Raw genomic sequence first — 13275 nt, forward strand, 5'->3', positions numbered from 1 at the left:
GAAGTGATCAAAGCTGCACATTCCTGCTTCTTTGGTTTCAGGGAAGAAGAGATGAACAAGTTCCACCAAGCTGAACTTCTTCTCTTTCAGCACATTCAGCTCTCTGAAGGTGAAGGGGAATGTGAACTCTATGTCCTGGTTGGCTTTGTCTTCAGCCCAGTCCAGAGTGAACTTCTGTGTTAAGACGGTTTTCCCAATGCCAGCCACTCCCTTTGTCATCACTGTTCTGATTGGTTGGTCTCTTCCAGGTGGGGGTTTAAAGATGTCTTCTTGTCTGATGCTTGTTTCTGCTCTGTCCTGTTTCCTGAATGCTGTTTCAATCTGTCTGACCTCATGTTCCTCATTGACCTCTCCAGTCCCTCCCTCTGTGATGTAGAGCTCTGTGTAGATCTGATTCAGAAGGGTTGGGTTTCCTACTTTAGAGATCCCCTCAAACACACACTGGAACTTCTTCTTCAGGCCAGATTTCAGTTTACGGTGACAAACTTGAGCACGACTTTCTGAATAAACAAAGAACAAATAAGATTAAAAACTACAAGGTTGATGTTTACGTCTCCTAAGGATGTAGAGTATGATCATATTTTTTTCTGTCTCCTGAGACTTTAGTAAATATCTAATTGATCCATCATGTTAAATCCTCTTACTGCTCCGCAGACAGTCAGCCAGCTCCTCCTGCTTCATCCTCCTCAGGAAGTTCACTGTGATCTTCAGAAATGCCTCTCTGCTCCTCCTCTGCTCTTCATCCACCTCATCATCCTCATTCCTGATGAATTGTGGGTAATCTGGACTCAGAGTACTTTTGATTTTCTTCAGCTCGTTCTTCACAAAACAGACGATGTTCTCCTCCAGCAGCTGGAACACAATAACATCCTGTGTAAAGTTCCCTCTCAGTATAAACTGATGGATCAAAGCATCAGATCATCAGTCAGCAGAGTTCAACTTTAGCTGCTGCTGTATCATCTGCTGCCACGTCTCTTTCCAGAGCTACACAGAAAGATTCAGACCTGCTGACTTCACTAAACTAACTTCACTGGTGTAACTTACTAAGTTTGACTTTAGATTCTGACAACACAGAGATCCTGATCATCACATGAAGACCAAACTGATACAGCCCTTCAACACATCAACTTAGGAAGTGAAAATTCAGGGCATTAACTGTGACTGTGGCTGAAGATGGATCAGACCACCTGAACTAGTTCACTGATGAATTATTCCATCTTTAAACCCTGTAGAGACAGAGTCCATGGAGGTCCAGGACTGAATCTGATTAACTTTGGTCTTTGTTATTGAGTCACAGCTCAAATTTTCTGGGAAACAACTAAATAAACTTTTCTTTAAGATTCACTGTAGATGAAGAAGAAGGAGCAGAAATGTTTTGTAAAAGTCTCCAACAGACCATATTCATACAGAACATATCTGTTGAGGCTGATGGATTATTGCTCTGTGGTGAACTACAACTCCCAGTCCTCTCCCACTCTCTCCCACCCCAAACCTGTTCAATCCCAATTCAACTCCTGTCTGTCACAGAGTAAAGCTCTACTGGTCTAAAGAGTGCAGCTTCAAACTCAAGTCTTTGTTGGTGTCTGTTGTAGTCACTGGATGAACATTTACACACCATAAATATGGAGTCCAGGTCTGTGTGATGATGTTTGTCAGACTGAACTCTGAGGAGAAAAGACACAAACACACAGTTTGTTCCAGGAGTTTTCTATGAACACCAGAGAAACTGATAGAAAAGCTTTGATACCTTTAATGAGTCAAACAACAACAAATGATCAGCTTTTACCTTTTTTCTTTGATAAAATCATCCATAGACTGATCACTCTTCATGGAGACACAGCTGGATACAGCAGACTGTTGTCCCCCCTTAAAGTAAATAGGACGATTCATAGACCAATCACTCTTCATGGACACACAGCTCAGTTCAGGAGAATCTGGTCTTGACTTCTGGTTGCTAGAAGAAACAGAGTTGACATTAAAAGTATTAACCAAATAAATGGGCAGAAAATTATCAATTTAAAATAAATCAGCCAAGTCCAGCTTTCACGAAAGTGAAGTATTTTGCATTGAGTGTTACTGACATGTGCAAGTCAAATAATAATAATAACAACAACAATAATGATAATAATAAGAAGATGACGACGAAGAAGAAGAAATATATCTCTACATGCAGGCAGCAGAGCAGCATTATGGTTAGTGCTGTTACCTCACAACAGCCATGTCCGTATGTCTGAGTGTGAGAGTGGCAGATTGTTTGTCTCTGTCTGTATCTGTGTGTTGGCCCTGTGAGGGACTGGTGAATATAAATGAACGAATCTCCACATCCTGGTTGAGTTCCCAATGGAGACAAGGATAAAAAAACTGAAGCAGTAAAAAAATGTAAGTGACAGTGAGAGTGAATGATGATGGAGCAGTGATCTGAGTGCTGAGCTCTGACAGATGGACAGTTAGAGATCCTCATCTCACCTCTGAGCTTTGGTCTGACTCTCATGTTCCCCACACAGAGTGGTTTTAGAGGGAGGGGCTCCCTCCTCTCTGTCCTCACACTGATTCATAGCTGAGCCTCCACCTTCACACAAACACAACAAAAAGATTCATTACAACAGGATTTACATCACAGGACACATAATCAGCATAACTGTAACCAACAACAACATAACCAACAACAAACTGTTTGACTTTTCTCTCTCTGTGTTGATTTCAGTCAGAATCTGTTATAAACAGAGAACATTCCTGATTCATGTTAATCCCAATCTTCAATGTTATACTTTGGCATTCACACTAAATTTTAATAATAATAAATTAATAAACCTTGACATAGTTATGATCACCATAGGTTGGCACATTTGAAGGTCCAGAATTTTCATGAAATACATTTTTGAGGGCCAAATGATTCCTTCAGAAGCCAAGTTAAAAAAACAAAAACAAACAAATGTTACAACTAAACCAGTCTGACCTGTCAGGAAACCTCAGACTAGGGGAGGTGGTTCTCTCATCTGATAAAAACAACAAAGCTTAGACATTTGTTTCTTTGACACATCATTTAAATACTGTGCAGTCAGTCTAATCTGTCAGTAATTTGCAAGTTTCAGAGAAATGTATCTCAGATCTGATGGTACTTCTTCTCTCTGTCCACTAGAAGATGGTATCTGACTGTAGATTGTGTTGACAGCGCTGTGATTTAATTCATGTCACCTTATTGAGCAAATAACTTGTGACAATGTAAAGATTTGCCTCAATTGATTCCCAACAATAAAAACAAACCTTCAGTGCATTCACTGTATCTGGAAATGCTCAGAGTGGACCATTAACAGGAAGAGTTAAATTTACTGATCCAAGTTCGTCCAAAGTATCGTACAGTTCTGACATGTTTGTTCTGTCATGGCTCAGCTAGGAAATCAAATTCAGCCGTATCAAGAAAGTTGATAAAAATTTCTGCTTCACTTAAGATTCATTTTTGGTGACCACTTAAACACCTTTTAAAAAATTAAATCTGTTTTAACTCTGGTGATTTAAATTCTTGAGCTTACTAAGTCTAAGAACCTTACTTTATATCAGAGCAAGCACAAAGTGAAGGAACTATTCACTACAAATTCCAGATAAAATATTGATAGATTCAGTCTGTAAATAGGAAGAAAGGAAGGAAGGTAAATAAACATGTCTACTGTTGTCAGCTCAGTGTGATCACAGTGATCCTGTTCAGACATTTACAGATTCTCACCTGCTGAACTCACTTCAGGGAGACTTTCTGACACTTTCCAGCTTCATGTGAAGAGAAGAAGCTGCTTGTTCTCCCTCATCAGTCCTGGTGTCTGTTTGATCTGAGGAAAAGTCACATCCTCATAACTTCAGGGTTCAATTATTAAAAGCTTTAGTGAGGTGAAAACTGTTCTCACCTGTGTTAGAAACCAAATCAGCACCAGAGGACTCTTTGGGATGGTGCTGTGATTCTGCAACAACACCTCTAAAGTCCTGACCCTCAACTCAGCAGACGATGATGTAAATGTGCTGCAACAATGTGAATTTCTAAGCATGGATAAAATTTTAAAATATCAGTAAGCAGTTAAGCGTCTGCGTGGTTTCCTCTGGGTACTCTGGTTTCCTCCCGTCGTCCAAAGACATGCATGTACAGGTTAACTGGCGATGTTAAATTCACCGTAGGTGTGAGTGGTTGTTTGTCTCCGTTTGTCCTTATGTGTTGTCCCTGCAGTGGACTGGTGACCTGTCCCCTTGCTCAATGTGAGCTGGGATTGGCTCCAGCAGCCCAGCAACCCGGATACGGATAAAAGCGGATGAAGATGAATGAGAGTGAGTGAGAAAACAAATCATTCAGAGCCAACAACAACAACTATGTCATCCCGAGTTCGACCAACAGATGGAGCCATCAGAAAACTGAATTTCTTCATTACTTCAATCTCAATATTTGTATACCTCAGTAATTGTCAAAGAGGACAATAACATGTAATGAAGAGGAAAATGATGTACAAACAAGACAAAACATAAATGTCCAGGGGCAAGTGTTTCCTATTTTTTTGTATTTTGTTGTTTGCTTCAACTTTAAACCGACATCTCTTTTCATCATCACCTGCTTCTCTGCTGTTTTAGGTTTAAAAAAAAACTCTCCACTTCCATGTCTTTTGGTTTTGTTATTAAAAAGCAACAGAACTGAATCAATGCTTTCAGGAGACACAGACCTTGAATGTTACATATTTTCAATCAGTGTTGTCATGGATTAAAGTGATAAACAATAAAAAAATATGTTCCGAAGACATTATTGTTGGCTCATCTTTGATCTGGAATAATGTGGAAAGATTTGACATTAATGTTACTGAACCAGTTTTCTTCCTCATTACAGGAAACAAACATGATGTGATGAAGTTCTACTATCTGTCCACTAGATGGTGATAAACAATGTGGGAACATTTTACACTAAATCAGTCACAGTGTGGAAAAATCAAACAGTTTGTGCTGAACAAAACTGGTCATATTGAAGTGCTGCCTTTGTTTCTTATTTTTTTCTAAATGTATTGAAAAATGAACCAAGGAAACTGAAGTCAAACTGAGTTCAGAGGCCTCTTAGCAGGTCGATCAGTTCTGAGGAACCTCCATCAATAAACTCAGAATATAATCACACTGCTGCCAAATGTAACATAAACTCTAAATCAACAAGTACAATGTGATCACAGTGATCCTGTTGATCAGAAATATACAGATTCTCGCCTGCTGAACTCACTTCAGGTTGATTTACACACATTCCAGCTTTGTGTGTTCAGAAAACATGCTGCTACTTGTTCTTCACTTCCTCATAACTCAACTTTTCTTCCTCCTTTTAAAAAACAAACAGGATGTAATGAAGTTCTACTATCTGTCCACTACATGGTGATAACCAACACACCTCAATTGACTGGTTTGTATTTAGTTTAGTATTTTTCTTTAGGAAAAATTTCATGATTGTATAAGTAAGCAAAAAAAGTTAAAGCTCAATTTTACTGAAGAGGAAACAATGATTGATCAAACTGACAAAAGAAAACACACATTTTTTGAAAGCCCAAGTTCTGACCTAAATGAAACAAGGTGAATGGCAGAAAGTAACTTTAGAAGAGAACACTGTTAGTCCTGAGCGACAGATTGTTGGGGGAATGAAAAAGAAGCAGTCTGATTTAAAGCTGCTGCGTAGAAATTCATTACTGCTCACAACATTAGTGTGTGATGCTGCTGGAGGAGGAGAGGGGACCCTGCTGCTCTCTACACTTGATGATCTATCCCAATCACACAGAATAATAATCTGACTGATGTAGATCATGCATGTTTCTGTTTATTTGTATAATGATCCTTATCATCGTTATAATTATTAAAGTGTATAGTGACATTTACTCAGGATAGAATTATATTCATTCTTATTAGAAAAAAAAATCTTTTATCACTTTGTCTATCTTCCTGTCTTTTTGTCATGTTCTTCAACTCTTCAGCAGCCCATCTCAGTGATGGATATTAAAATGGATATGTAATGCACCAGAAAGAGCAAAATTTCAGTTGAACTAGTTTAACCTGTCTAAAATACATGCAGGTCACGCCGCCCTGGAATGTGGTAAACTAACTTTCTGTTTCTCACCAAAAACGAGAAAAAACATAAGAGACTACGTCTTAGAAACGTAAGTTGAGAACTTGGCCGATAACCCACAACAGTAGATAGAATTTACCAATCAGGAACAGGCCACGCTCAGGCTGGACCTCCTTCAAGGAGGAACAAACCAGTCAGTATACAAACTCAAACACAAACAACTTCAGATCAGATCACCCCTGGCTTTTCCTGGTGCACTGTTGAAGTGTATTATGTGATCTCCGCTCTCTGCAGAAAGCGCTAAATAAAATACTCTTGTTGATTCAACATTCTGACTCCTCAGCGGTGTTTTGTCATCTCCCGGCCCGGCTGAGATAGCAACAAAAGTGCGTCTCAACAGTTAGTTAGTTAGTTAGTTACTCTTCTTTAGTTAGTTAGTTACTCTTTTTATATATCTTCTTTATATATCTGAGAAGGTAGCTGGTTGAAAATGATCATCATGGTCTCAGATATGAGCATCAAACTGTTAGTTTTCAAATAAAATTTGTAAATATCAATTGCTAAAAAATATGTTTTCAAAAGTTGTTGATCCAAACACAGTCTGAGCTCTCTGTGGAAAACTGAATATGACTTACAGTAAAATCTGATTCCAGAGCAGCTCTGAACTTTCTGTATCAGGTAGATCCTTCATCCTTTGATACTATCAGACATTACGGTCTGTTCTCAGCTCAGCTGGAGTTTTTCTCTGTTCGTCAAAGTGAACTCTGACCTCCATGTCTCAGTGTCTCAGTGTTACAGAAGTCCACTGTGAGTCTTCGTCCCTCCACAGTCCACAGGGACAAACTGACAGTGAAATAATAATAATGTTAACACTCACCGGCCTCAGCCTTCAGTTTCCCTGCTTCTGCTCCGTCAGCTTCAAAATGGAGGCTGAACTCTGAACACTTTTCCTTTTAGCTGCTGCGGTTACTGGAAATCAGGTGGTCCCATCTGAGTGTGTGTGTGTGTTCCGTCTATTGTGTGTGTTTCCTCTGTTATGGGTGTAACCGGATTCCACTGGATGCGGAATGTCTCCAGAACTCCTCCGTACTCTCACCGATAAATATAAAGAGAACCAGATGATATTTATTGGGTCAAATCAGTAATTTATCATCCCTCCACTTACTCCTGCTTTGGTATTCCACGCTGCATCCTTTTTATGGGTGTCTTTACCGGATGTGGCGGATGATGGATTATTCTGTCATTTGGTCTCCTCGTCCATGGAGTCAACGGGGTGACCTGTTGATTTCAGGTCTGTCCCCGTCCAGGTGTTTTTTGTTTTTGAAAATACACTTCGTATTATTTTCCGTCCCGCTCGACCTGTTCTGAGAGTCTGCTATGGGCCGTTTTCCGGCATCCGGAAATATTCGGACTCTACGTATCTGTTACTCTGCTGATCTGCTGCGGAGGGCTGCTGGATGCAGAAGCTGTTCCGGAGCTGTGACGCAGCGGAATTGGGGGTTGAATCTTTGGAGCTGACGGCTCCTTCAAACAATCTACCCCACGAAATAAAACTTTATTGATTCAGTCTGGTCAGCAGAATATAACCTGATGAAATCAGCAACATTAAACTGATGTTTCTACATGAATGCATCACTGATTCTAAAACCATAAACTGAACATGAATCCAGCACTCAGCGTTACAGCAGCACACCTCTGTTACTGTGGAGCTGTGTCTCTTTTCTACTTTATTATAGATGACAGAAAAAAAAACTCCAGATAAGAAGCAGCTGTACTGAACACATTTTACCTCACTATCATATGAGGAAATATCACAAACCAGATGTGGAGATCAGATGAACTTCTCATATGACGTAGGATGGTATGAAGTGGACGGTCCGAGTGTGGATCTGTGTGGATCACTCCGCAATGATTTTCTATGAAAAATGTTATTATGTCTGTTTTAGTGTAAATGTAGAAAACAGGACGTTGACTTACTGTGAAGTGTCTCCTGCTGATTCACGAGCGTCACGATCGGACAGCTGATCGGCGGACGAGCCGACTTCCGGTCCTCTGAGGTCCACAATAAAAGACGAAGTGCAGAGAAATGAACTGATCTGTAGACACTGAGGAGGCAGAACTTCTCAACTCTCCGACAGAGAAGAGACAGAGAATGTTGCTGTCGTGCCTTTAAACTGGAAAATAGTGAGAGGACACCTGTTGTGTGATTCTTTATACGGAGCGGTGAAATGGTCTGTAGACGTCAAATATATAAGCGAAACATGTAAACCAGAGAGTGTTCAAGGAACTGTGGTTTTAAACCCAACGACTAACTTTTCATCACCGGAGAAGCCGGAGCCCACCGTTTCTTACATTTCAATGTTAGTAAAGATTTACTTTGCATTTGTGCCGTAAAATGTTTCTTTTTGTTGCTACGGTTTTGTGTCCTTAACACCGATTAAAGAAGGACTTTGCGTGTGTCATCTTTATCATATCTACTATAAATAAGAAAAAAGGCAAGTTGCAGAGCGGTGTGAGGGTCCGTTCATCACTGCTTACAGCTTAGATTTAACCTTTTCCCGTTCTGTCAGCAAACATTAAAGGAGATGTTGATTCTGTGATGTCACAAAGGTTTAATGACATCAGAGATCCAAGACTCCTCCCACAGAAGGAAAGGAATGACTCCATGTTGATATCAGCATGAGCACCATGATGCTCACTGCTGTGTTCTCATATCAAGCACGGGTGTTTTGGCAATGTTCAACTTCTTCCCTTTTTCACAGGGAGAACATACAAGCAGCACAGAAGTGCAAAGCTCTGGAATAAATCCTATTTTAGCAACTCTCCCTTTTTTCAGAGGCACGTAAGGCTGTTTGAATCAACAGAGATGATACAAATCCATGTTAAACATGACAACCTTTTCTCTTTCTCTTTGATTCCACATTCTTTATTGACAAAGCTCTCTGCTTCAGCTCTTTGTGCAACAAATGAACTAAACACAGCAGGTCCCTGAGTGGGCTTTGGAGCTTTTTGGTGAAGCAGCTGCTGTTCTGGTCATATGTTGTTTGATGTTTTTTATGTTTTTATTTTTTGCATGGATCAGTGATGCATTCATGTAGAAAGTTTAATGTTGCAGCAGGTGAAGATGGAAATGATTTCATCAGGTTATATTCTGCTGACCAGATTGAATCAATAAAGTTTTGTTTCAACACGTCATCGTTTAAAGTGGTTCAGTGGTAGAATTCTCGCCTGCCACGGAGGCCTGGGTTTGATTGCTGGCCAATGCAAAGTCACTCTTTACCAACATCCAAATGTTAGAAAATAGTGCTGCTTGGAATATGCAAGACATCAAGAGACAAGAACTCCTTAGTGCCCAACGTGGGGCTCAAACCCACAACCATGAGATTAAGAGTCTCATGCTCTACCGACTGAGCTAGCTGGGCTCAGAAAGAAAAAAAATCTTCCAAAAAATTGCTAAAAAATACAGACTGGGCCATGGTGATGTCCCATTGTCATGATAACACTGTGAGAGATGTGCATTTGAAGCCTTCACTGTGGGACATCCAGCATTAATGGGGGCAGCCAGCCGAAATAGTTCAGTTGGGAGAGCGTTAGACTGAAGATCTAAAGGTCCCTGTTTCAATCCCGGGTTTTGGCATCGGAGGTGGTACCTGAGTGGTACCTGAGTGGTACCTGAGTGAGGTTCAAGCTCAGGTAAGCAGTGTATCTGAAGCACAGGAAAGAGTTCTGCTCTCCAACACTCTGATCCCTCAATTACCGCTCCATGTTATCCTGCTTAGTCACTCGTCACTCAGTCTTGTCTAACACTCATATTTCACGCTGACTGGTTGTGTGTCCAAAAGGCTTCAAAGACATCTTTCTGCCATTCTTTCCTCCAAATCTTTGAACACAGCATCCAGGTTTCTCATAATGATGTATAGTGCGACTGCTCTTGTTCTTTCTGCAGCTCAAAGCGTCAAGGAGTTGAAACGCAGCATAATGATAAAAATAAACAGTCTGTATTTTTGGGGAATTTTTAGGAAAATTTTTTGCAGTTCTAGTAGCCCGGCTAGCTCAGTCAGTAGAGCATGAGACTCTTAATCTCAGGGTCGTGGGTTCGAGCCCCACGTTGGGCGATAAGTAGTTTCTTTTTTTTTTTTTTTAGACCCAAACTTACCCAGCAGAACACTGCCTGGTTATGAGCAGGTTAAAAAGTACTGAGACTTCCACCTTTCAGGTTGATGGTAACTCCCTGTGGTCGGAATGGAATATGTAAAAATTGTCATGTTCACCTCACACACTAAAGGTCGCTGGATAGAAACTGTTAGGAAACAACTTCATTCTCTGTTTGTTTTAGTTTAAATGGAACTCCTGCAGAAGAAGTTACATGAGTTTATCTCAACAACCTTAAAATAGGCACTGCTGGGATTTGAACCCAGGATCTCCTGTTTACTAGACAGGCCCTTTGACCAACTAAGCCACAGCACCACTCTGACATGCAAAAATGTACAGAGGATATATAAAAAATATTCCAACATAAGTAGCTGCCCATCATGACTCTAGAATAAAGTTGTTTCTTAACAGTTTCTGTCCAGAGACCTTTAGTGTGTGAGGTGAACATAACTTTTACATATGTTAGAAATTAGTTCCTTTGCACTCTGTGATGCTTCTGCACCTGACAGTGGTGGGATTCAAACACACAAATCTGAAGAGACTGGAGCCTAAAGCCAGCGCCTTGGACCGCTCAGCCACACTACCACATACCTATGCCAGCTTCACTGCACAAGAATACCAAATTTCACATTTTGTGAATCCTCAAAGCTGTCCCTATGTTTGGAGCAGAGAACAGCAGAAAGATGCTGTAAACCACCCCAGATGGGACTTGAACTCTTGCTTCAGTTGCCAAGATACTGCAACTAACAACCAGACAGCAAAGCTCACACAGCTCCATAGTGTAACAGTTAGCACTTAAAGGCAACAGATGGGCTCGTCCGGGATTTGAACCCGGGACCTCTCGCACCCAAAGCGAGAATCATATCCCTAGACCAACGAGCCATGCTGACTGTGGAGTTCATGACAAAAAAGTGGGAGGAGTCTTTCATCTCTTTGATGTCATTAGAACCTTTGTGACATCACAGAATCAGCATCTCCTTTGATGGTGACTGATGGAAAGTTTGTGGGGCTTTTTTTTTTTTTCATTATTTACACACAGCACATTCAGGACATTAATGTGACAGTTTATTATATGCTAAAGAAACTTTGGTAAGAGTCATGATGGTCAGCCACATATGTTGGGGATATTTTCAGATCCAAAATACATCCCTGTACATCAGAGTGGTGCTGCTACGGAGTGTTGCATCAGTGGCCACCATCACTTCAAGTAACCCAAATGGGAAAGATCCTTATTGACAGCATTGTTGCGCTTTGCTAGATCTGAACTAAAGATACAAATAAAATAATCTAAATTGGCTTTTCTGATTTGGCTGATCTGAATAGGTTTAACATCTTGCTTGGGAATCAACCTTCAAAGCTGCCCCCATGTTCTGTAAGGGTAGATGTTGCACACTGCATCAAGATGATCTGCCAGTGAGACGGCCTGAAAAATAAAACACATGGTGTTAAAGATTTCTTTGTGAGGTCAATAGCACAGCTTCTTAAGTCACAATCTGTGGAATCAGGGGAAGTTCTGCTGCTGTTGAAGCAGAGTTCAAAAACATGAAAAATGGGCTTTTCAAACATGAAAACCTCCCCATTCGTGCCAACCAATCTTTCCTTCATTGAGGGAAACATGAGGATTCGTTCTGCAAAACAAAAACGTTAAATGGATGATGTAGCTGATGCAACAACTGTCATAGGACCTGACCCTGACTCCACTACTTCCCAGAATGCTCACCCTGGTGAGGAGGCTGATGAAGCTCCAAACAGTCCTCCAATGGATGACAATGCTGTTGAAAACTGAAGAGGCTTTGTAGTTCCAGCCAAAAGAAAGGAAGATGAGTTCTTATCTCTCTGCTTTTCAAGGGGCATCTGTTAAAAACGGAAACCATCAACAGCCTGTTAAACTTTGCAAATCGAAAGTCTCTGTGCTCAACACTCGTGTGTTTGATGCTGTTGTTCTTTTTGTGACAGCTTTTCTTTTGAAAAGGTTGTTAGCAGCAACAAATGAGGGCAGAACTGCTGAAGGAAACCTGTCCACCTGACCGCTGCTGCTCTCCAAATTGATGCACAATGCCAGGCTGCCATCCACAGTTCATCACTTTCATTTTCTCAACATGTCTCTGTGGTGCAATGTATAATGTGTTTGGCTGTTATCTGAAAGGATGGTGGTTCAAGCCCACCCAGGGATGTTCTTTGTTTAAACTCCTTTGTGGACAGGATCTCTGCCTGTCTTGTGGAAGGCTGGGATTTCCTGAATGTTAGAAACTCAGTGCTGCTTGCAATATAAAACACAGCTGCTCTACATGACTCCGTTTATAACAGTTTTACATTTAATGAAATACTTCACTGCAAAAATGACACACATATGACATTATGGGAAATCTCAAAACTGTGTCCAAATGTTTGGAGGAGAAAATGGAAGAACGATGTGTTTGACACAGCAGTCAGCGTGACGCATCCAACCTCACAATATTTCATGGTGTGGTTGAAAGAGGAGGGAGAACATTGGAAACGTAGGTCAAAGAAACCTGAGCTTACACCTCACTCAGGTACCACCCCTGATGCCGAAACCCGGGATTGAACCAGGGACCTTTAGATCTTCAGTCTAACGCTCTCCCAACTGAGCTATTTCGGCTGGCTGAGCCCACTGATGCTGGATGTTCTGTTCACCATCCACTTCTCCAAAGTCCCACAGTGAAGGCTTCAAATGCACATGTCTCACAGTGTTATCATGCCAAGAGAAAGAACTGACTGATTCTGACAACGGGACATTACCATGGCCCAGTGACCACGTGGCCTAATGGACAAGGCTTCGGATCAGAAGACTGAGCGTTCGAGTCCCTTCGTGGTTGGGAAGTATGTATTACAGGTTATACCATATTTAATGGTTCTGGTGAAACCAAAGTAGAGGAAAGGGGCAGTGCAACTGCCGTAACATCAACATCAACTCTACCACTGAGGTAGAGTGCATGCATGGTGCACAACGCCCACTGTTACATGAATTACAGATTTAGAGTGCTAACAATTACACCATGGAGCTGTGTGAAGTTTGCTGTCTGGTTGTGTTACTTGAAGGA

At 41.0% G+C, this 13275-nt stretch overlaps 1 long non-coding RNA gene and 6 other non-coding genes across 7 annotated transcripts; 2 read left to right on the top strand and 5 right to left on the bottom strand.

Annotated features, from left to right (window-relative positions):
• Positions 1-1612: 1612 nt before the first annotated feature.
• LOC115053882 (uncharacterized) lies at positions 1613-2528 on the bottom strand. The gene is made up of 3 exons (XR_003841540.1): positions 2467-2528; positions 1787-1954; positions 1613-1664 (listed from the first exon to the last, which is right to left on the bottom strand). It is a non-coding gene; the product is annotated as an uncharacterized LOC115053882 (long non-coding RNA).
• Positions 2529-9410: 6882 nt separating this feature from the next.
• On the bottom strand, positions 9411-9483 carry trnak-cuu (transfer RNA lysine (anticodon CUU)). Its single transcript has one exon. It is a non-coding gene; the product is annotated as a tRNA-Lys (tRNA).
• Positions 9484-9625: 142 nt separating this feature from the next.
• trnaf-gaa (transfer RNA phenylalanine (anticodon GAA)) lies at positions 9626-9698 on the top strand. Its single transcript has one exon. It is a non-coding gene; the product is annotated as a tRNA-Phe (tRNA).
• Positions 9699-10103: 405 nt separating this feature from the next.
• On the top strand, positions 10104-10176 carry trnak-cuu (transfer RNA lysine (anticodon CUU)). The gene has a single exon. It is a non-coding gene; the product is annotated as a tRNA-Lys (tRNA).
• A 278-nt stretch (positions 10177-10454) lies between these two features.
• On the bottom strand, positions 10455-10528 carry trnat-agu (transfer RNA threonine (anticodon AGU)). Its single transcript has one exon. It is a non-coding gene; the product is annotated as a tRNA-Thr (tRNA).
• A 495-nt stretch (positions 10529-11023) lies between these two features.
• Positions 11024-11095, bottom strand: trnap-ugg (transfer RNA proline (anticodon UGG)). The gene has a single exon. It is a non-coding gene; the product is annotated as a tRNA-Pro (tRNA).
• A 1665-nt stretch (positions 11096-12760) lies between these two features.
• trnaf-gaa (transfer RNA phenylalanine (anticodon GAA)) lies at positions 12761-12833 on the bottom strand. Its single transcript has one exon. It is a non-coding gene; the product is annotated as a tRNA-Phe (tRNA).
• Between the last annotated feature and the right edge of the window lie 442 nt (positions 12834-13275).

The sequence above is a fragment of the Echeneis naucrates genome, chromosome 2 (assembly GCF_900963305.1).
Source record: "Echeneis naucrates chromosome 2, fEcheNa1.1, whole genome shotgun sequence".
NCBI lineage: Eukaryota > Metazoa > Chordata > Actinopteri > Carangiformes > Echeneidae > Echeneis > Echeneis naucrates.